The 23,334-nt window shown below is 40.3% G+C and overlaps 1 protein-coding gene across 6 annotated transcripts in view; it reads left to right on the plus strand.

The window, feature by feature from the left end:
* FRMPD4 (FERM and PDZ domain containing 4) overlaps positions 1-23,334 on the plus strand; it is a 466,579-nt gene that overhangs the window by 117,314 nt on the left and 325,931 nt on the right. Inside the window, exon 2 of one of the 6 annotated variants that reach the window (XM_030572837.1) lies at positions 14,250-14,288. The exons of the other annotated variants lie outside the window; for them this stretch is intronic. The gene's annotated coding sequence lies outside the window, so the exon portion shown is untranslated. The remainder of the gene's footprint in view (positions 1-14,249; positions 14,289-23,334) is intronic. 6 annotated transcript variants of the gene reach the window in all.

Genomic DNA, 23,334 nt, shown 5'->3' on the forward strand with positions numbered 1-23,334 from the left:
TATTTTTCCCAAGAATGTTACCCAGCTCTACCTCTCAGTATTCATAACTACAAGGGGTAGAGTTAACGTTCTCATTCATTTTCTTGCTTTTGAGGATAAAGCCATCAAAAACTGCATTTTTTTGATGTAGTATTTGTAGTGTTGCAGTGTAGTATTCAACTATGAGCGATTAGGCTATTGAATGGAATACCTACTTTCATATGAAATCCTTAATAAACAATCGAGGGTTTCTGAGAATGACATGCTATAACCAAGAAAATAAATGCAGGTTCTCTGTCTGTCTTAAATCATGCTCGCTGCCCTGGTCTGAGAGCACCTTATGGTAGTATCACATCCAAGAGGTGTGGCTATCTTTGCTCACTCTTTGCCTCCCGCCCCCCCACCCCGTGTCGTATCTTATATATCTGAAGCCAAAAGCAGAAAGTTAGCAATAAAAACATGTAATTAAAACCATGTACAATGTATTCCTGCAGATTCATTTTTGCAAGAGTCTGTCCGTTATTATGCACAGGGAGAGCATAAGAGTGAGAGAAAAACACAGGTGATTATTTTAACATTACAATTTAATTTCAAGCTTGTTCTGGAGAGCGTAGTGGTGTGATTGACAACATAGGTAATTCAACTAGCTGTAATACACTTCACTGTATTAGCATAGTGAATTTCTGCTCTTTTAAAAGGAGTTATTTAAAAGGAGTCACTTCATTAATCCCAATGTAATGATTATGGTGTTGCAGTCATGAATATAGCCATTGGATGACATTCATCACCATGATCTTTGTCTTTTTTGGAGTTGCAGGTAAGGGCTAAGAGGAAGGGTGAAGTGGACAGGCTAGCTAGCCATGGGATTTTTCACCTGTGATAGAAATAATTGAAGGTGTTGCATCCTGAAAAGTAAGGAGACCTGATTCCTTGTGCTTAGAAAATGGGTACATGGCAAAGGAAGGCTTATATGTGTCTCCTGCTTACTCATTATTGGGTGCTTGATATACCTAACCTCAACAAATATAAAAGAGAAGTGAAATTGATTTAGTGCTCTGGCTGCCATTTGATTTATCCAAACTATAAAGCAGTCCCACAAGGGACTAATTTATATAACTAGATAAAACAAAATTAAAATAAAGAGTTCTCACATAACCTGCAAAGACCAGGAAAATTAGTATGAGTGCTAAAAGTTTTTGTTCTTAACTCTCTTGTTCTCCCTTGTGCTCATGTGTTAGAAATCTGCTAAGAGAATCCATAATAGAAAAACATTCCCTCTTAAACATTAGCTTGCTGGCATCTTGTTCTCCTAAAGGGAGGAACTGACAGTCTCCAACACTCACAGGCCTAATGTCTCACTGCCTAGACTAGCCAAAATAGGCATGGATCTAAATCACTGCATATAACCTAGCCACCCCTAGAACTTCTAGAGCTGTGTGAGCAAAGCTGGTTGAAACCCTGGTAGAAAAGATGGATTTGTCCTTTATTGTCAAGAATCTGTCAGCACAGAGGCTAATCATTTTTGAATCTGAGCAAACGTACCTATGAAATAAATGGAAAACTCCTCAAAATGAGTAAAAGTCAAGTCTATATAATCAAATGTAAACAGTTCCTCAGGTCATCTTTGCAAAAGTATCTGGGTGCCAGTGCCTACATGCTACAATGATTGGAATGTTAGAAATGCATATAGATTAAAAAGGTCATCTTCAGCTATCCCTCAACGTGAGGATGATGTCTGCCAAGGAGGTTCATTGGTGGGTTTTTAAATGGCTGGGGAGCCCAATTCGTGCCCTGCATATTTTCCCACAGAAGTAACAGATGTAATTTTGGAGGAGACATAGTTGTTGGCTGGACTGTTTTGCCCTTTATTTCCTCCTTTATCTCTTCTCTGTCTCATGAGTACGTCTGCCCTCCTCAAAATGAGCTGTGGCTTGGTGTGGTGTGGTGCCACTGTTCAGCTTTGTGCCAAGTCCTCCCAGTTTGTTGGGTTGATGCCTCCCTTTTTAAGGTGTACTTTCAGTATGTCTTTGAAACGCTTTCGCTGCTCTCCACGTGCCCTTCTTCTGTGACTTGAGAGAAGAGTACTTGCTTCAGGAGGTGTGTGTCAGGCGCACATACACAGTAGCCAGCCCAGCGGAGTTGGTGTTTCATGAGTTGTGCTTCTATACCGCTGATGTTGGCTACAGAGAGAACGCTGATGTTGGTGCGTCGGTCTTGCCAGCTGATTCTGAGAATCCTTCTGAGGCAGTGCTGCTGGAACCACTCCATCTGCTTGAGATGTCGTCTGTAGGTTACCCAGGTCTCACACCCATAGAGAAGGGTGGGGATAACTGTCTTGTAAACCAAGATCTTGGTGCCTTTTGCAGATCCCTATCACTGATGACTTGTTTGATTAGTCTTCCAAAGGATGTGCTGGCACAGTGCATCCTGTATTCACTTTCTGTGTCAATGCTGGCTGTTTAGGAGAGGTGGCTGCCAAGGTATAGAAAATGGTCCACATTTTCCAAGAGTTCTCCACTGGTGGTGATTTGTGGAATACAAAGAGTAGTTTGTGCAGGTGAGGGCTGGTAGAGTACCTTGGTTTTCCCAATTGTTGAGACACCCAGGCTGTGATAGACCTCTGCAAAAAGGTTTAGGGTGCTTTGCAGGTTGACATCTCTGTGTGCAAGAATGACGCAGTCATCTGCATACTCATCAGTGGTGCCAATCCTCGTGATCTCTTAGTAGACTACTAAAATGATTCTGAACCCAATGAGGATTTTTCCCTTATGGGATTTTCCCCATAAATTTTAATGTATACTCAACTCACTCTGAGGCTGTAGCTTTGCATGCTAAACATGTTTTTTAAGCACAGTGGAAAAAGTGGTTTATAATGCAAACATTGATGCAGTTTTAACTATGAATCAGGGCAGATAGTGAAGACAACTTGTCACTTATCTGTAGGACCTCTGCTTCACTTGTTGCAGGAGTTGTAAGGTGTGTAAGAGGAATGGCAGGAAGCAGGGGTCCTACAGATAAGTGACAAGTTGTCTTCACTATCTGCCCTTCTTCATCCCCAGAACAGCTCCGGCCTGTGCACTGAATGGTGCTGGATCCTGTGAGGGGGAAAAAAATAGCATGTGATCATGTAATTAAAGCTTATATCATAACCCATATGCACAAGGGGACTGAATTAAAGTGGCATAGGCAACTTTAGTTCTGGTATTTCCTAATTTCTCAGTGCTTGTTTTTGCAACCTTAACTTTCTTTTAACATAGTTTTATTTGTGTGTAATTTCTTCGGTTTTTAAAAGATTGGTCACTCAATAACAATCTCCCTGGTCATTCAATAACAGACCTAAAAGTGGCAGTTCTTCACAAAAAAAACTTCAAAAACGGACTCCAACATGAAACTGCAGAACTGGAATTAATTTGCAAACTGGACATCATCAGATTAGGCCTGAATAAAGACTGGGAGTGGTTGGGTCATTATAAAATCTAAACCTAATTTTCCCCATACTCCTTTCCCCCTACTGTTACTCACACCTTCATGTCAGTTGTTTGAAATGGACCATTCTCATTACCAGGGCCATCCAGGGCGCGCCCCCCCCCCGGAGGCCCTGCTCATTACCACTACAAAAGTTTTTTTTCCTCCCTTGGTATCTCACTGTTAATTGAATTGTCTCATTAGACTGACCTCACACTTGGTAAAGCAACTCCCATCTTTTCATGTATTTATACTTGCACCTATATCTTCCACTCCATGTATCTGATGAAGTGGGTTCTAGCACGAAAGCTTATGCCCAAATAAATGTGTTAGTCTCTAAGGTGCCACAAGGACTCCTCATTGTTTTTGCTGATACAGACTAACATGGCTACCACTCTGAAACCTAAAGATTTTGGGCATTTGATTGAAATTCATTTTGGTGGTAAAGGAAGCCCTTTTAAAGGACTTGTCTGCTTTTGCTATGGCTTCTTTTATTTAGTGTTATCAGGAATGACTAAATCTGCTTGATGACACTAACACTAGCAATTGTATCGCTGTAAACTAAGTTTGGTAGCCATGTAGTGAGTATGGCTACTGTGAAGCCATATTACTAATGATAGTAAAATACATTTATTTAGAAGGAATTAAACAGTTATAAGCACACTCATCCCTGTTTGACATCATTTTCAGCCCAACTAATTAGAATGTACTTAAAACCATAACTGAGCATTCAGCAAAATCTGAGGCACTGAAATGTACATGACAGTCAGATATAATGTATGAGAACAGTGACACAAAAGAATGTAAAGTTAATGCACTATAAAGAAACTTCTCTGAAACAAGAGTGGTGGTGGTTAGTCTGTTGTAGTCCCTTGTTATAAGTAATAACTACTGAAGAAACGTCTGTTCATAAATGAATCTACTATTTTGTTTACCCAAAGGAATAGCATAATAGTCAGCCAATGTGCATGTACTGCTGCAGGTTACTCTTTAATGATAGTACACAGGAGACATAATTAACAAAATATTGCAAAGTCACTCTTTCCCCTATTTCTTTGCTTTCAGGACAGGTTGTCAGGTCACTGTCTGAAGTACAAATTGGTTTTAAAATTAAGCAGCCTGTTTTATTAACAGGAGAGTGAGTGTGTGGGGGGAGGGGGGATTAGGGTTTGAGAGAGAAGGCCAAACAGGAATTCATATGAAAACACTGCATTGAGAGCAAGAGCCACAAAAGAAAATATATTTTGATTTTTTTTAAGACCTCAGGCCAAGTGAAAGTTAATAATTGAATTTGATTTCAGAAGGAGCATATGGAATGCTTTAATAGGTTCATTGAATTTTGTTTGGGAAGCAATATTTGTGGCACATGGGTCTGTAGAGCTGATCTATGAGAAGCAGGCTATTCTCAAGCCTTGGTAATAGCCAGTTTAAAAAAAAAGTTGAAATAAAAAAATAGCTGCTTTTACTTAAACCAAAATGTAAGTTGCAGCCATGTAGCATTATTTATTGATGTCTTCACTCACTAACAAAAATTAAACAGGCTGTCCCTATTTGAACAGATCTATTTGTGCTTCTGAACCATCACTTCCTGGCAGCTCCAAATGGAGCACTAAATTGCAACTTGCGTGATAAGCACCATCAGCGCTCCTGAGAACTTCACTCCTGGTTTATCTGTGTTCTAAGATAAGATGCAACTATTTATCTTTGGTTGCTTCAAAGTCATGTCCTTAAGAGTTTTTCTGTGCTGAACACATCCCTTTCTTGTGCCTCAAAAATTAAAGGCCTTTTCTATGTAGATAGAAAGAGCAAAATTCTGAGGATGACTCTGCAGAGTTTCTTGTGAAGCCCCCTCCTTTGAGTTGTGGCATAAGCCTCTTCCCTGGTATTTGCTACTTGGAGTGGTTTCTCTCCTTGCCTCACTTGGATTGGGTTTTCTTTTTGTGCTGCGTGGTGTTTCTACCAAGGTGTTTTCTGGAGTATTAATTTAGATGGAATATATAGGCCAAAGGTGTTAACATAATGCAGTCACTATCTAACAGTAAATGATTTTGAACAAGTTTTGGAGTTTAGTAACAAAGATTTCAGCCTTTTTAGTGGCAAACACACCATTAAAAATCCTTATAACCTGTTATTAAAGATACAGAAAAGAAGGAAAAACAATTGAAACATTTGAAATGTATAGTATTAAATAAGGCATTTATTTTAACAACATCCCTTGTTCCCTCTCCCTTTTACTGGAAAGGATTTTTAGAAGGAAAAACAACCAACCTTGTTTGACTTTTTTTTTTTTTTTTAGATGGCAATAAGTGTCTTTTTTGGGGAAAGGAGAAATTAGTTAAGATGAGCTGGAGCGGTTAGTCTGATCCCATTTCCTAGAAGACGCAACAAGACAAACCCATGCAAGGAGGAGAGAAGAGAATAGCAGAAATAGAAAAGACAGTTTGTGTCACTGGTGTTGACTTTCACTTGCACCCTCGGTGCTGGAGAAACACAGGCATAGCACACAGTTTTATCAGCTACTCTGAGACTAAGCAAACTTGTACCAGCATCAGGCTGTATATGGCATTGTTGGGAGTGGGAATGAGCTTTCCTGCTTCTCACTCAGCTCCCAGCCTCAAAAGCTCAAAACTGAAACCACTCTCTTGGTCTCTGAGTCAGGCTGTGGCTCATCATTGGGCCAGCAAGTTGTCCAGATCACTCCATGCAGAAGTTTCCATATTGGCCTCAGCATGAGTTTGTTCCATTCTGTCTGAACCACTGACTTCAAGCATGCAGGGAAATTAGTAACCATTACTGTATTCCAGTAATTGTAGAACCCGTTAGAGGCTCAATCCAGAGTTCCAGAAGCTGGCAAACTACAAATGGGAGCTACACCTGCAAAGTCACTTCTCAAGAGAGGTTGCGGGTGGCAGTGGAGTGTGAGGGTGGTGAGCCTTCTCAATGTCACAGAGCATGGGGTAATCCATAAGAAAGGCACCATTTAGATCAGTGGAAGCAGAAGACTTCCACGTGGATAGCTTCCTCTCCCTGATAGTTCACTAGTGCACCTTTGGTATGATCCATTTTATCATTAGCTAGGTTTTCCTGTAGGTGCGCAGAAGCAGCTACGGAGGGTCAGTACAGATTGTAAATGTGTTAAATCCAATCACAGGTTTTTTGTGTGGGTAACTTAGCACATCTTCTAAGGATAGTGTCAGAGAAAACAGATGTTTTCTTGATGCTCTGTGCCTCGTCCTTTAAACCTGAAGGAGTCCCTATGGTTGGATTTTCCATTAATTGCAAGGTAAGGAGGACACAGGGAACACATAGAGCTTTCAGGTGCTCTGGTCTTATGGTACTGAACTACTGTATATGTATTCCACAGAGTACCATATTTTCTTTTCTCAAGGGGATTAACCCCAGTATATTAGTGTCACCAGGGATAACTAAAACTAAGGGTGTTATGTAAGTTACCGTATGATGATATAGGACTCCTCGCAGTCCTTAGCTATGAGAAGAGATATCACTCTTTGGCCTGGGCTACACTGGGGGTGTGTGTGGGGGGGGGGGGTGGGATCGACCTAAGATACGCAACTTCAGCTACGAGAATAGCTTAGCTGAAGTTGATGTATCTTACATCAACTTACCTTGCGTCATCATGGGACGAAGTCGACTGCTGCCACTTTCCTGTAGACTCCGCTTCCACCTTTTGCTGCGGTGGAGTACAGGAGTCGACGGCAGAGCAATCGGGGATCGATTTATTTTGTCTACACTAGACATGAAATAAATCTATCCCCGATAGATCGATCACTACCCACTGATACGTTGGGTAGTGTAGACGTACCCTTTGTTAGTGAACTCAGTGAATTGTGAAACAAAATGGGTCTTCATCATTAAGGGGTGTGTGTGTGTGTGTGTGTGTGTGTGTGTGTGTGTGTGTGAGAGAGAGAGATTTATTGGTTAAAAAGGAGATTTTCCAAGGAGTATGTGGTATCTCATGCGGAGCGAAGAAAATTCACACAGTCAACACAGCTGCAAACAAGTCAGGAATCACCTTTATTCTTTTCCACTACCTCCTTATATAGTTAAGTCTGGTTACATAAGAACCAATCATGTGGGCTAACATTATACATGCTAGCAATCTAATTGGACAGAAAGAAAAATCACGTGCTTACCATGCCTCTAATCACGCGATTGGCCAACCGCAACAACGCAATCCCTGACCACACAAAGAAGGATCTACAGCCTCCTCCCCTCTCCTATCCTGAACCAATCGCTCCGTGTGAAACACAGAAAACAAGCGGCTCGGACCAGCCCCCCCAGCCACAGCCACAGGACTCCAGCTGAGGAGGCAACAGACACTCACGTGTGACAGCTGCCGCCCACCTCTGCCCGCGGAGCGCCCTGCGCAGAGACCCACACATACCCGAGATCAGAGGCCGGAGCGGCGCTGAGCCCGGCCGCCTGGGCTCCCCGCGCTGCCCGGCCGGGGCCCCAGCAGCGCCCGGCGTCAGAGCGCATGAGAGGGAGCGAGGAGCGGGGGCCGCGGCCCGAGCCGCTCGCCTCCTCTCCCGGACGGCGGCAGCAGAGAGACCGGCCCGGGGGGAAGCAAGGAGGCAGCGAGGAGGCGGCGGCTCCACGCGAAGAGCCCGGACACAACCCCGGTCCAGCGCCGCACTCCATCAGAGTAGGGAGGATAAGTCCCCACAGGAGTAAACAATGTTGTGGCTGTAAACTGGTTATATACCATTTCCACTGGGTTTTCTTGTTTCACTTCTGAGGTCAGTGTTTTGAGACCCACACAAAAAAGAAATAAAAATAAGCCAGAAGAGAACCATTCTAAATAAATTCAATCTTTCCCATTTTTATTCTTACAGACTTCTCAGCTGGCATGGATTAACCCGTGAGACCTCAGGTTTCTTATTCAAAGCAGACTGAAAGTTTTTCTCCACCTGACAAAAATCAAACCATTTCTATTGATTATGAGATGAACCCTCTTGAACTGTGGACACCAGAAGTGCACACAGTATTCCAGCAGAGATCTAACCAATGCCAAATACACCTCTCTACTCCCACTCAAGATTGTCCTGTTTATACATGAAAGATCACATTAGCCCTTTTGGCCACAGCATTGCACTGGGAGTTCTTGCTCATCTGATTAACCACCCTACCACCCAAAAATCTTTTTCAGAGTCACTGCTTCCCAGGATAGAGTCCCCCATCCTGTAAGTATGGTCTAGATTCTTTGTTCCTAGATGAATACATTGACATTTATCCATATTAAAATACATATTATTTGCTTGTGCCAAGCTTACCCACTGATCCTGATTACTCTGTACCAGTGACCTATCCTTCATTATTTAACATACGCCAATTTTTGTGTCATCTGGAAACTTTATCAGTACTGATTTGACGTTTTTGCAGGAATTTCTCACTGTCAGAAGCAGTGTATGTTGTTGCCCTTTGCAAATGAAGGAGAATTTTTTCCAATGCAAATGCATAACTTAGTTGAATAATGGGGAGTTGTGTGCATGTACATAAAAGGGGCAATATAACTCTAAAGAAAAATGAAAAGAAGCTTTCCCTGATGTGCCTCACTTTTTTCAGCATCGCTGCACCTGAACATATGCACAGTAATTCATAAAGACCAGGGACAGAGCATAAGAACAGCAGTTATAGATCTTAAAAGAAAGCACCTAATAATGTATCCAAAAAAAGCATAATTGTAAAAATACAACCGCACTTACAAGGAAGGAAAACCAATGACAGACAAACAAAGGAATGTTGTGAACTGAAAAATAACAAACTTCTGTCTGCAAATTTTGTGCTTGCTCTTGTTACAAGTAACATTAAAATTACTATAATTGAAAGAATTTAGAGAAAAATACTTCTATTTTCCATTTGTTTACTTTGTTCATTTGCAGCACTTTGTGGATAATCACTTTACCCCTGTACAATCAGCCAGTTTTCTCTGTGTGGGATTTTCCATACGGGAACATCAGAGAGTAAAATGTTTGGGGGGAACAGGAAAATGTGGATGTAAAACCACAAAAATCTGGGAGTGGACTTGGGTATGTTTAGTATCTTGAAGCTGTTTTTATTTTTTCAAATTTATGGTATTTTAAGATAGTCAAGATTTGGCTATTTACTGAAATACCAGCAAGTATAGATGAATGTGGGAAAGTGGAAGTCTTGAGTTCTCCTGAGCATTTAAGCTCCATAAAACTGAATTTTCCAAAGGCTCCTTCAGCGTGCAGCTAAGCTCCTGTAATTTAGGATTGCTGTAGAATTGAATCCTGAAAACTCCCACTCTAACAAACTGCTGAGTATCTGAACTGAACTGGTTCCACTAATGGAAGCAGTTCAAGTAATCTGGATTCTACAGTATTGGGAGGCGATCTGTTTGCATGTGCAGAATAGATAAATACAGGTACAAATTTTGAATTGCCTGTGTAACAATCTGTCTTGTGGAAGCAAATGTCAAGTTTAAGACATCCATAGAAAGAAAGAGTGGCCGTGTAGTTAAGGCATTGCCTTAGGTTTCAGGTATCTTGGTTCAGTTCTTTGCCCTGCGGCAGACTTTCTGTGTGGTATTGGGCAAAGTTCTTTACCCCTCTGTGCTACAGTTCCTCCTGTAAAATGAGGATAATAATGGTTTTCCTTCTCCTACCTTTTGTCTTGTATATTTAGATTGTGAGCTCTTCAGAGTAGGGACTATATATGTCTATACAGCTCTCACCAGCATGTGTGTGTCAATTTAATTTGGGGCCTGGAGCGTCTACTAGAATACAAGTAATAAACACGATAACAAAAGCAGTTCAGTAAAGAATGAATGGCTAGGAAACACTTAACATTGCATATCCTGTACACTTTCTTGTAAAGAGAGCAGAGGATCTTGGCGGCAGCAGCATCCAGTGTGTGTATTTGAAAAAAAACTTTTTAATTTTTAAAATACAATACACTACATATTGTTTACACTTTTTTTTACAGCTTGGATATTTTTCTTTTGTAATTGTGTCCAACCCTAAGTGGCAAATATTAATTTCCATCCTTTTTCCCACCCACCTTCTCTGTGTGGAGTGTGTGTACCAAAGCAAACTGATAATTGGGGGCAGGTTACATTCCTTCGGGGGTGATGAACCAGAGTGGAAATTATCAGACTGGAAGGGCTGTTGAGATCACGCTGCAAGGAGTAGGTAGGCTGTGGCAGCCAGATTGAGACTTTATTCTTAAAGGATGGCTATTGTTATCAAGGCTCTGAGCCATAGCAGCCTATCATTAAGATACCCGAAGTTACAAGGCAGGCAGTGATAGAAACTCTTACTGGTCAGTGTGAAAAACGCCACAATCCCCTCAGCTTTGTTATGGCATTAATAAATTCATCTCAGTGGACATTAATGATGCTCACCAGGATGCAGAGTACCATTTTACTAAGTCCAGAGTAATGACTATAAACACCAAATGATCTGAAGCTACTTAATTTATTTCTGCGGTTCTCAACTGGAAGGCAAACAAGCATATCAAAATGAAAATGTTTTCAGTGCCTAACTGAGGTTTCAGCTCTGAATTAGGGTCTGTGCAGAAAGCTGGAGGATTGGCCTGTGATCTTCCTAGGGGACATCTTTCTTTAGAAGTCTACTGCTTTGAATTTTGACACATAATTGACAATGTCAAAGAGGAGTTATGAAGCTTAAAATCTGGAGGAGCTGTGTCAGCGGAAAGGTCATTTGAAGGTGAATTTGGGAATAAACATGTATTTTGCCTTTTTAAAATTACGAGATAATTATTGAAGAACATTAAAGAAGTGTGAGTCACCCTAGAGGTATAATTCTAACTATTTTTTTTACAGATAGAAAGGTAGTGGGAAAAAAATGGTGCTACTCGGCATGTTTTAAAATTCTGACGACTAAATGATGGCAAAAATGGTTTAAAATGTGGGATAGCACTCTTGATTAGAACAAAACATTTAAAGATCCTTTAGGTGACTGGAAAGATGTTTGTGGAGAGTTTGGCACATTTGCTAGGATTATAAGTGATATCAGAGATAACTATGTGATGCATTTACAGTGCCTGCAATATGGAAGTTTTCATAGACACTATTATACAGTATTTCAAATTAGAGATAGAAGATCTATTATCTAGTTGACACATTGCGTAGTGTTTCTTCTGGTCTAGTGCAGCATATTTTCTAGTTCATTTTTCAATTTAATTTTAAATGACAGAAGCAGTGGGGCTTCATCCACTTCTGAATGTGTCACACAGTTTTTCATGATACTCAGAGTGAAGTATCTTTAAGCTTACCCGCTTGTACTAGCTTAATGTGACACAGTGACCAGTCACATTCTGGGGAGTGAGGAGGTGAGGGTTAACAACAGCAGCAAACCCAGTCGGCTGTAGATGATCTGGCAGGCTCAAATCAACCACCACCCTCTCAGATTATATATTTTCACTGCAGTTTAAAAAAGCTGTGATTGGCCCATACCAGCTGACAGGCTCGGGCTCAAGGGCTGTATAATTGTGGTGTAGATGTTGGGCTTGGGCTGGAGCTCAGTCTTTAGGACCCTGCAAGGTGGTGGTGTCCCAGGGCTTGGGCTGCAGCCCCAATGTATACACTGCAATTAAATAGCCCCTCTAGCCTGAGCACCCATAGGCCAGCCATGGGTGTCTAATTTCAGTGTAGACATATCCAGTGACTGCTAGGAGTGGAAGGGGATCATTCATTCATTCAACTCATTCCAGAGGGGGCAGGGCTAGAGTCAACTTCAGGAATGGTGTTCTGTTGCTGAAAGTGGGAGCTGGTAAAAATTTAGGGTTGCCAAGCCTCCAGGGTTGTCCTGGAGTCTCCAGGAATTAAAAGATTCATCTTTAATTAAAGATTGTGATTTGATGAAACCTCCAGGAATATGTCCAACCAAAACCGGCAGCCCTATGAAAATTGGATATTTGGAGATTCGCAAGTAATGCAGGAAGGCTAGGGCAGAGCCAAGAAGCAGAGTATTGGAGAACATGACAGATGCTTGGAAAAGAAGGAACTGAACCAGTGGGAATTTGGGCACAGAGGGGCCTACCTCCCTTTAAAATCTTGAACTCCAGGAAGGAAGAAAAAGACTTCAATTGGATTTGAATAAGCTGGTGACACCTAATTAATATCTCTTGATCCTTGGTGTTTACACTTGTCAAAAATTGTAGACTGTTGTCATGCTTCCTCTGACTCCATTAATCTTTGGTTAACCAAGCTATAGTGTTCACAGTTTAAATGAATGTAGTATTTATAAATGTGCTTGTAAGTGTAGGAAATACTGAATTAAATATAACTCTGTCCAAGTGGTACATCTCAGTTTTGGATGTTTGATTATACAACTTTCAGTCTTTACTTGCAGTCGAAACCATTTAACCTCTTATTTTTTCTTCTTCTTCTTTGAACTCTCTCCAAGTTGTCTGCATTTTCTGGAACTGAGGTGTCCAAAACAGAAAATGGTGTTATCCCCATTTTATAACATGGAAAACTGAAGCACGCATAGGTTAAGCTAGTTGTCTAGGTCATGCAGTTTTTAGCAGAGCAAGGTATAGAACCCAAATCCAATCCTCCAATCCAAATCTTTTGCCTTAAACACATTATTTTCTCTCCATATAACAATTAAGATCTTGCATCTACTGCATTCCTCATCCTCTGATTTGGTAATTCTATCCTTCTAGTGTAACGACTGCAGTCTAGGGAAAAAAAATTTCCCCTCCTCTTCCTGCTTCCCCAAAATGGTTATCAGATCTGTTTGCATAGTTAGACATGACTGAACTAGTAAGGAGATTACTGTACAAGTGACCTATTTGTTTATCATATTTGAAGACTTAGAATTAGTTTATTTCCCTATATGGACTTCACAAATACCCAATTTTACCTACTAGACTGTGTTTCTGTTCAAAACTGATGATTAGCCCTGACAGGGAAAGTACACATCTGTTGTTGCCAACCTCGCTGAGAAAAAACTTAGTCTAGTTTTAAAAAAAATATTCAGGCTTTATTGGATGTGGGAATCTTAGAGGCAGAGTGGGTTGTATGGGATGCTCACATGCATGCCAATATTCAGAATGCTTTCACAGACTGTTACTGTTCCTTAGCAATATTGGAGCGTAAGAGGGTGTGTGTGTGTGTGCGTGCGCACACTCCCACTGATTTCTTAGCTATGAAGTGCTGTATAAGAAAACTATGAAAAGCATTTCTCCATACCTCGTTCCATTAGAGAAATCAATAAATTGCTACACTTTGCCTTCCTTTTCTGTAACAGCAGGATAAAGGACAGGATTTATATGCTTCATGCCTTCTTTTAAGGAACAGAATTGTCATTTTGTCTTAGAACTGTGTTCCAATCAGAATGTTCTTGTGCTTGAGATCTGATATAAAATATGATAGGAATAATGTATTGGGACGGATCTTTAATTTGTATAAATCAGATTTCAGTTGAAGTAAATGGAGGAATGACCGTCTATACCAGTTAAGAAGCTGGCCCAGTATCTGCACTTCCTGTTTTTACCTAAATTATATAAAATCCGACAAATTAATTTACTTCCTTAACTGGCTCATCTTTTAGCTGGGAAGGACTAGCTATTCCTTCAGGTTTTGAACTGGAAACATCTTAGTATGCTAAAGGTTTCTAGCTTGCCCTGTCATCTAGTCAAGATAGTTTTATATATAATGCCCATGTCTTTAATTGTTTATCTAGGTGGAGGCCATTCATTATTGCTGTCTGTTTAGGTACAGAATAGGTTTTGAACTTTTAAGTGTCGCAATTAATGTTTGTCTCACAAATACAAAATTTCATGTTTTCCAGGTGTATCACATCTTTTTGAAAATGACTTAAGTCAAAACAGTACGTATAAATAAAAAAGCTAGAGAAGAAAACTTTAATTAAAATCATGTTTTCCTCTTTCTCTGTGGTGTACGTAGCTCACATGTGAAGGAAGATGCACTGTTTCCACAATTAGCATATGTAAAGTTTGATTGCTGTATAGATCTGATATTAAGCCTCAATTTAGATACTTAAAGTTACATAGAACTTGTGGGAAGACAAGTTACTGCAACCCTCAAGGATGAATGTTTTAGCATATTCATCTTTACTAGGTTTTTACTGTAATTATTTCACTACTTTTCTCTTTTATTGAATGCTATTAGATTAGCATCTTTCAGGTACTTAAATGAATGGTGCCAGGTTGTGTGGTAGTATTAAATAGCACCAAATATGTGAGTTATCTTGAAAATATGTACAATGATCTAATTTTGGTCTTACCTCATTTTCATAGATAATTACAGATACCCAAGGGTGCACTGGCAGTTTTGTAAGTGACTACACCTATCATTATGTAAAATATACTGAAGAATAGCTGGCTGTGAACCAAATTTTTGGTTGCCATTCGGTTGCCTTCTTCATCTGTTTCTCTGCCACATTGATTACACATCCATTGCAGTGTTACAGCATTAAATCAACTCATCGTGATATGCTATCCTGCTGTAACACCACAACACAATGATGTGTCACACACCATAAAATTTATTTCAGGATTAATAATAAAAAATCATGTACAATTTGAGGTTGGTAGCAACCCTGTTGTGTATTCAGATCTGAATACACTTCAGAAATTATTATCCTTAATTTTATGACTCTACTGTGGAGTACCTGTTTTAATCTGCCAGAAGAATTGATAAATCTCTCATGCTTAGTAGACTCAGCTTCTAAAAAGATTATATATAGCAGATTAACGATGAAATCTGCCCCAGTAGTTACCTCCATGTTGTAGTTGATTTCCTCTTGGGGATCACAGGGTAGATGGATGATATGGTACTGCATGTCTCTCAATTTAAGTTTTATTTAGTGAGTATAGGTTGGGGGCTGGGCCTCTGGGATTTCACTTGAGAACTTAAGATCTAGGTGGGAAGAGCTTCTGGATGCCTAGTTGCACTCAGATAAGGATACTCATGCTCCCTATCTATAGCAGTTTTGTTTATTTTAAATTGACTCTGAGATGAGAGGTATTTGGGCTGTCCTTTTTTGAGGAGGATAAGGTGGAGGGGGAAATCTCACAGGGAGTTGATATTTGTATTGTTCTATGAATAGTGGCCCTCTTTGAACATACCTTTCTTTTGCTGTTGATCAAATTTTTGTTAAAAACGACACACGTGAACCAACTGACTGAAGAGGCTGCCTTTCACAGCACCACACATTTCAAGCTGCTGTGGGCTGAGATGCTCATGTGTAAAGGTCTGACATGATTGGCTCAAAACAACTGCTCAAACTTTTAAAAAAAAAAAAAAGAAAAAAACCCTCCTCATTTCCCGATCTAAACTACTTGATATACTGATTTGTAGTTCTACAGAGGTATTTGCTAATATGGAAAGGCAGAAGAGCATTGTAGAAGCATTACTGTCATAGTTGACATGGATACAGGCAATGTGTCAATATGTAGGGAGTAGAGGCATGATATCCAAACACTGAAATTTCAGTGTGGTGGATGGCAGACATGACACATGTATGGCTGGGGGCAAAGTACTGGATGTGTTGCCTGAGCTGTGATACCATTGCTAGTATGATAGCTGACGGATTCGTTATCTGCAAAATTACCATGGTTCTAGCACTTAATATTTAAACAGTGCTTACCATCCACATCAAATATGCCTCACTTAGTGCTTGGCTAAGTAATAAGTAGGATGTTTTGTTTTGAGAACATCTGTTTTCTTATGCCAGTCATGGCTTACAAGCATGGACGCTTCCAGCCTATTGTCCCATCTGGAGCATAAAAGATTTGATTTGTGTTTTTTGTTTTCTTTTAAATCATAAACTGCAATGGGGATCCAACAAGTTTTGCCAAAAGAATTGTGTGGCATCTGAACAATTTTGTCACTAGCTTATACAATAGTAACATTCAAGATGCCAAGAATGTGAGCTTATTTCTATATGTAAAATAAAAATAGGATATTCTTCGTATATTAATTTCACTGCAGTCCTGAAAACAGAACATATTGGTTTTGATTGGTAGAAAATCAATTATAATAGAAACCCTCATGTAACAGCTGTGTTTAACAAACTGGATAATGAATAGAATCTCCTTTTTTACTGTTGTTGTTTTGGACACTATCTGGTTCTCCTACAGTGAGCGGTGTCGGTCTCTGTTTAATCCCTGATATTCAGTACCCTTACCTGCTAAAGGCATTAAATACCCTTTAATGAGTTGCACTTTTCTCATCGTTTGCTTGAGTTTTAAACCTGTGTACAAGGATACTGTCAGCACTACAGAGTGGTCAAGAACCTTTGGCCTTAAGTCAGCTGGTTATTTCCCCTGCAAGGGAGAAATGAAAGGATTTTCATATAATTATAGATGCACAAAAACAAGGAGGAGTCCTTGTAGCACCTTAGAGACTAACACATTTATTTGGGCATAAGGTTTTGTGGGCTAGAACCCGCTTCATCAGATGCATGGAGTGGAAAATACAGGAGCAGGTATAAATACATGAAAGGATGGGAGTTGCCTTACCAATGTGAGGTCAGTCTGACAAGACAATTCAATAAACAGCAGAATTGTCTTGTTAGATTGACCTTGCACTTAGTTAGACAACTCCCATCCTTTCATGTATTTATACCCGTTTTATACCTTTATTACCTTTCAATGCATCTGATGAAGTGGGTTCTAGTCCACAAAAGCTTATGCCCAAATAAATTTGTTAGTCTCTAAGGTGCCACAAGGACTCCTCATTGTTTTTGCTGATACAGATTAACACGACTACCACTCTGAGACCTATAGATAACACAGGTATTCCTAGTATATCCTTTACTCATAATCTGTACAGACTGTAGATTTAAACAGAGAACTTCCTTTGAACAGACTGCTTGCACTACCAGCCAACATCTGCACAGAACTATCCCTTACGATTATTCATCTCCACAAGGTATTGTGTGGGTCAGGAAGTAGAGTGTGCCCTGTGGGCCTGTCAGGATGCGTTCTGAGAATTCAAAGGAGTCTAAATGTTTCCCTGAGGCGATTTCCATCACTGTGCTCTTGTTAATTGCAAATGACAGCATTCTAAGAAAGATCTTGCCCTTTGAGGGTAAGTGACTGTCACAGAAACTATGTGCACTTAATGTTTGAAAATTCAGGACAGGGCCTTGGAGGCTGTGTTCAGATATACATATGACTGTGCAGGCCTGGGCCTGCACTGCCGGAGACTGACTGGTTCAACAGAAAGCTTGAGAGGCACATTACAAAACAAAATATAGTACCTCACAGGCTGAAAGTTGCAGCCCCAAATAGCGAGTACATGCTCTCCTTTCATAAACCATGAAGTCTTTATTTTAAATATCTGTCTCCTGCTCCATTTATGCTGTGGACTTAGATTTAGATACTCAACTTCAGGGGATCACGGAAGCTTATTACATCTTCAGCCTATAGTCTTCCTTCTTTTAAAGAGGAAAATTAAATTAAAACAAAACACTTCAGAAATGTCATTGAGTTAAGTATGTGTTGTATCTGAACTAGTAAGAGAGGACAATCCTAATGCTCCATCTGGAATTAAAAGAATAAAATTGTCTTCGTCATAAAAATAACTATAGACTATAGGAAGTAGGACATGGAAGTATTCTCACTTAATCAGTCGATTTTAAATGTTTTAAACTCTTCCCTAGTTCCTTTATGACTTTTCTTTGGCTGTCAGCAGTGGAAGAGAAATAGCCAAGTGCCTGGCATGTATGGCTCTCCCTGGGTGACATTAGGACCAGATATGTCACCAGAGAAGACCTCAAGTTCAAATTCAGGCCATAGCACTTCTGTGTCACTTTCCCCACTAGGGGATCCTGTATTTCTCTTGTGAAAAGAGGTGGCCAGGACTAGAACTGGGCGAATAGTTGATTTTTTTTCTGTTTGCTAGCAGTTCGGGAGGGAGGGAGGGAGTGCTTTGGGTTGAACCATGTTTGAAAGCCAGTTTCAGGTGAAATAAAACATTTTGTTCCACCTGAAATGTTTTGTTTCTGGGAATTTTTAAAGGGCTAGATCTGAGGAGGAGGCTGCGGCGATGGTGCCACCATTGCCTGCCATATAAGCCATTACATTTGCCTGATGTGGAGAAGAGGTTTGAACATAGCTCTGGGATTGGACTCTCCAGCTGAAGTTGTTCCACTTTGTACAAAATATTTGAATAGTCACTGGGCCAGAGAGGGCATGAAAATGATTCTCTCTCTAGCCTGGTGATATGGTGTTTTTATCAAGGTCAAGTCTCTGCTCCCGTAACCATTAATTTATTTATACACAGAGGAACAGCTTCAACAGGAGAGACCCGCATCAGAATATTCCATAGTCCCTGTTTAAATCTGTTCTCCTTATCTGACAGAGAATTGAATGAGTCTCTCCCACATCCCAGCTGAGTGCCCTAACCACTAGGCTAAAGGTTATAAGGGGGGTGGTGGCACCATCTCCTCTGGCTGTTTCGTGAATGGCTCTACAGTCTTGAAAAAAATATTTTTTGGCCATAACTATTTGGTGAATGCATGTCAAATCTGCAAATAGTTTGCTGAAAAATGCAAATTTTGGGAAATTTTACTTTTCACTGAAAAAAGTTGCCCAGTTTTAGCCAGCACTCCTAATATTTATCTTGCTTATCCTACTGTGTTGATGATTTGTGCTCAGAAGGTGAGATGAAGCTCTCCTGCTGATGATTGTGCTTGTGCTTGTAGGAGGCACTTGCTTTGTTTTTGACCTATTCCTACAGTAGATTAACTCTGTAATACTATAAAGGGTGTTTGCGAAATTGATCTGTAGCTATAGTTGATTATTTTTCTGCTATACACAAAATAAGGTTCAATTATATTTGCCCTGACTTTGCTCCTTCCTTATTTTTCCAGGTCATTGGGAGTAAAACTTAGCAACTATTAAGAAAATATGTTCTCCTTTGGGTTCCTGTTCTCATATTGGCCAAATGATGTCCATTCTCCACAGCAATTGGGAAGGAATCTTTCTCTGTATTAAGGTGCCTGAAGTACTCTTAGCATGGTACCAATTGTCTTCCCTAACATGAATCTCAGGAACCCAACAGCCACAAATTGCAATTAGGTTGGGCAAAGTTGAGAGAGAGTGTGAGCAAACAGAACATTTTTAATTCCCCCCTTCCCTCCCCAATCTTCTCTATCCCTGTGTCTGTGAAGGGACCTCTTTGCAGTCTCCAGGGACAAGCAGCTGGGGATGTTGCTTTTTCTGAACCGAGTCGTTTGGGGGTGGTGTCAAATACTGCAGATGTAAATCTTGTGAAACTTCCTTAATTTCTGCAGAGCTTTACGGAATGTCTGTCAATGCAGTTTGGCTTTCACTATATCAGGTTAATTCTGAAAAGCCTAACTTTATTGTAGCTACTTTCTGAATAGATAGGAATTGTATGCCCCCATTTATTTTGACTAGGTCTATCTATCTAAGCTATTTCTATAGCTTCCCTCACCATAGAATTGAAGCACTGTATTGTTTTATTGCCATATGTTTAGTGTGGAAAGTTAAGGTTTCCTTCTTGCAGGCCATTATTCATTAAGATATATTTGCTGTATATTCATTCATTTGTTCAGCAGCAGAGAATTGGTTTTGAATTAAAACGGGTGGGGAGGAATGTTTATTTCTCCAAATGCTCCTTTGTTCAGAAACACTGTGCTGTGTGGAACCATTAAAAAGCTAGTATGGGGAATGCAGAAAATTAAAAAGATGTACTCTCTTACCTGACACCTCACCAACCTGAAAGCTCTATAAACCATTATTTCTGATCTTCATTGAAATGCCAGTTCATAGTCTGTTGGCATGGGGCCGGCAAGGGTTGGGGCATAGGAGGGGGTGGAGGGGGTCTGGAGCGTGGGTTCTGGGAGGGAGTTTGGGTGCAAGAGGGGGCTTGGGGCACAAGAGAGACGGCTGGATCCAGGAGCTGCTCACCTCGACCGGTTCCCCACAAGTAGCGATCTGACCAGCTGCTCCTAAGTGGAGGTGCGGGAGGTGGCTCTGTGTGCTACCGCCGTCCCGCCCTGAGCATTGGTTCCACAGCTGCCATTGGCTGGGAACCGTGCCCAATGGGAGCTGTCGGGGCAGAGCCTGAGGATGGGGGCAGTGCACAGAGACATCTGCCACGCCTCTGCCTAGGAGCAGCTGGGCAGGTTGCCACTTGCAGGGAGCCGCCCAAGGTGAGTGGCCCCTTGATCCGGCACCCTGAAACTCCTACCGAACCCTAGCCCTCTTTCCCAAGCCTCCTCCCAAACCCATACTCCCTCCTCGAATCCATGCCCCGCACCCAAACTCACTCCCTCTGAATTAACTGGCATTTTTCACTTACCGGCACCCACTATTTCCCCAACATGCCAGATAAAACAGCTTTTAATGTATTATTGGTGGCTTGCATAATGACTATCTTTCAGGACTTTTTTTAGTCACCTCTGTCCTTACAAAAACTAAACAAAAACCCCAACACCCAGTATTCAATTCCAGGAATTTAAAGTTTAGAATTTACATTTGCACACTGATATAATTATTTAAAGATAATACAGTTGTTGGGGATCTTTCATACTGTGAAAGGTTACAATTCCAATTTTGCAAACATTTCAAGGGTATATGTTAACATTTTAGAAAACAAAAAATAATCAGTGGAAGCAATAGTTCACAGTACAAGCTTTCAGTTGAGAATACAGCAAAATGACTTGTGGTTATATGCATGGACTAAAAGGGGTCTGGGTGTGTGTGTGTGTAGTGGGCAAGAAAGTCAATTATATTACCTCATCTTAGAGCAAACAGTAGACATAACAGTGGCTATTAGGAAATGCGATATAAAAATATATTTTAAATTTAGTATCTCCGCTAACTTTTCAATACTGTAACAAAAATCACTAGCCTACATCATGACAAATTATTCCTATATTAAAAAAATAATGCTAAGCCCCTTTCCTTCCAAAATCTTGAAATGGAACTCCCTGGAACTAAAGAACAATTATGTAATTTCTAGTAGTCTTGTGACTTTTTTTTAAGTAACTGTAAAATATACAGAATTGGAAACATTTTGACAAATAGCATAAGCATTAGTTATGTACAAAGGGAGAGGGGAGTAAAGTGTATGACCAAAGGTACACTACTCTGCGTACAGCAAACTCTTTTACAGAGCACTTCAAGCACTTGAAAACCAAAAGGAAGATATAAAAACAGATAGAGCATATGAAAGAAATGAAGCGGCTTAGTAGAGGAAGTGATACCAAAATATGCTAATACATTCAGCAATGCGCATTCTTATAGGTGGTACTGAACCACAGCATTTTAGTTGTAAAGAATATGTTCTAATGCTGTTTGACCATAGTGAACTACAGAATTGTATAATGTACATATACTGTTCATAGTTTAAACCAGCCATTTGTCTGATAGTTTTCTGTGGAGGGCGAAGGGTATTGGTGGGAGTTAGAAATTTTAATGGAGTCTTCATTTCTATTGTCTTCTGGCTGTGGGAGATTATCTCAGATTTTTGATTATTGAAGACCTTGGGAGAGTGGAATTAGTTTAGTTATATTGTGGTGCTGGGAGCTCTTTAGGTCAGGGGCTGTCTTTTCATGGATTAATAGTTTTAAGTTGACAACAGCTACCATTATGTTAATTTAGTCTGACCTGCAACATACAGGCCTTGGATTCCACCAAGTGGTTCGTGCATCAAGCCATAACTTCTGACTGAGCTAGGGCATATCTTTTACAAAGACTTCCTATCTTGATTCAAAGATTCCAAGTGAGGGAAAATCCATCACATCCTAGCTAACATCTTACAATGATATATTATGCTCACTATCAAACAAAACTTACACTGTATTTCTGTTCAGTTCTATTTTTGTTCTTTGTACAACACCTAGCACAATGGGGTTCTGATCCATGCCTGGGTTTCCTGGACATTCCTGCCGTATAAATAATAACAATGATAATTACACACTTAATTATTGTTGGTGTGCTCAGAGCTTAGTATGGGCATTTTGTAATGTCAAATCAAAATAAATATGTGCTGGCAGTTGTGTGTGGGTCTCTGCCTTCTGCTGGATGGGATCTCTGACCTTCTCAAATGTGTGTCATGAGCCTGAAGGTACAGGTGCTAATAGAGACTCTCCTTTAATTCAAATATTAGTGATTTTTGTTTTGGAGCATAAGGATGAGCCTTCTCTCTGGCTAAAACTACAAATTCCTTTGTGGCCACAGTGTGGAGCCCTTTGTATCTATGGATTTTTTTAATACTACATATTATAAATATCAGTTTTAAAGAGTTTTGTGTATACAGTTATTTGTTTGCTTTAATTTACTTAACATTTGAAACTCTATTCCCCAATTCCCAAGTATGAAAAAAGGGAATTGCCATGTCAGACTTTGCCTTGACTTGAAAACTCACCTACGTTCTCTGTCTCCTTTCCATTCTGGAGCCACCATTTACCATCCACATTTTTCAGACTTCTGCATACCAGCTTACAGCAATTATTACTTAGCCTTCAGATGCACACCATCCTGCACTACCACTTTCAGTGCCTTACATCAACCTGGCCAGCAGGGTCACAGCTCACATCCTCAAAGTCTGATTGTGTCACCTGAGTGGCTTGGCTGTCAGGGCTTTTGTGCCCCTTTCAACTGGATTGAAGCAGATTCTCTTGGGATATTTGGGTGGACTGTTCCATGATGCAATGTACTTCTCTGGTGGACTGTCTTTGTTTGGTGAATGCAATTTTGAGTGTGTTAAGGTGTATGTCCTGGACATTCTCCTTTGTATGTAATTTGTCTTGTCAGAAGCATGGGACAAATTCAGGCCATTTCCCCTTAAAAATATGTAAGTAGAAGTATTATTATTAAATGATCAGAGATAATGAAATCATAATGAAATATTGTTCCGTTCTAATTACAAGT

Source organism: Gopherus evgoodei, chromosome 1 (genome assembly GCF_007399415.2).
Source record: "Gopherus evgoodei ecotype Sinaloan lineage chromosome 1, rGopEvg1_v1.p, whole genome shotgun sequence".
In the NCBI taxonomy this organism is placed as follows: Eukaryota; Metazoa; Chordata; order Testudines; family Testudinidae; genus Gopherus; species Gopherus evgoodei.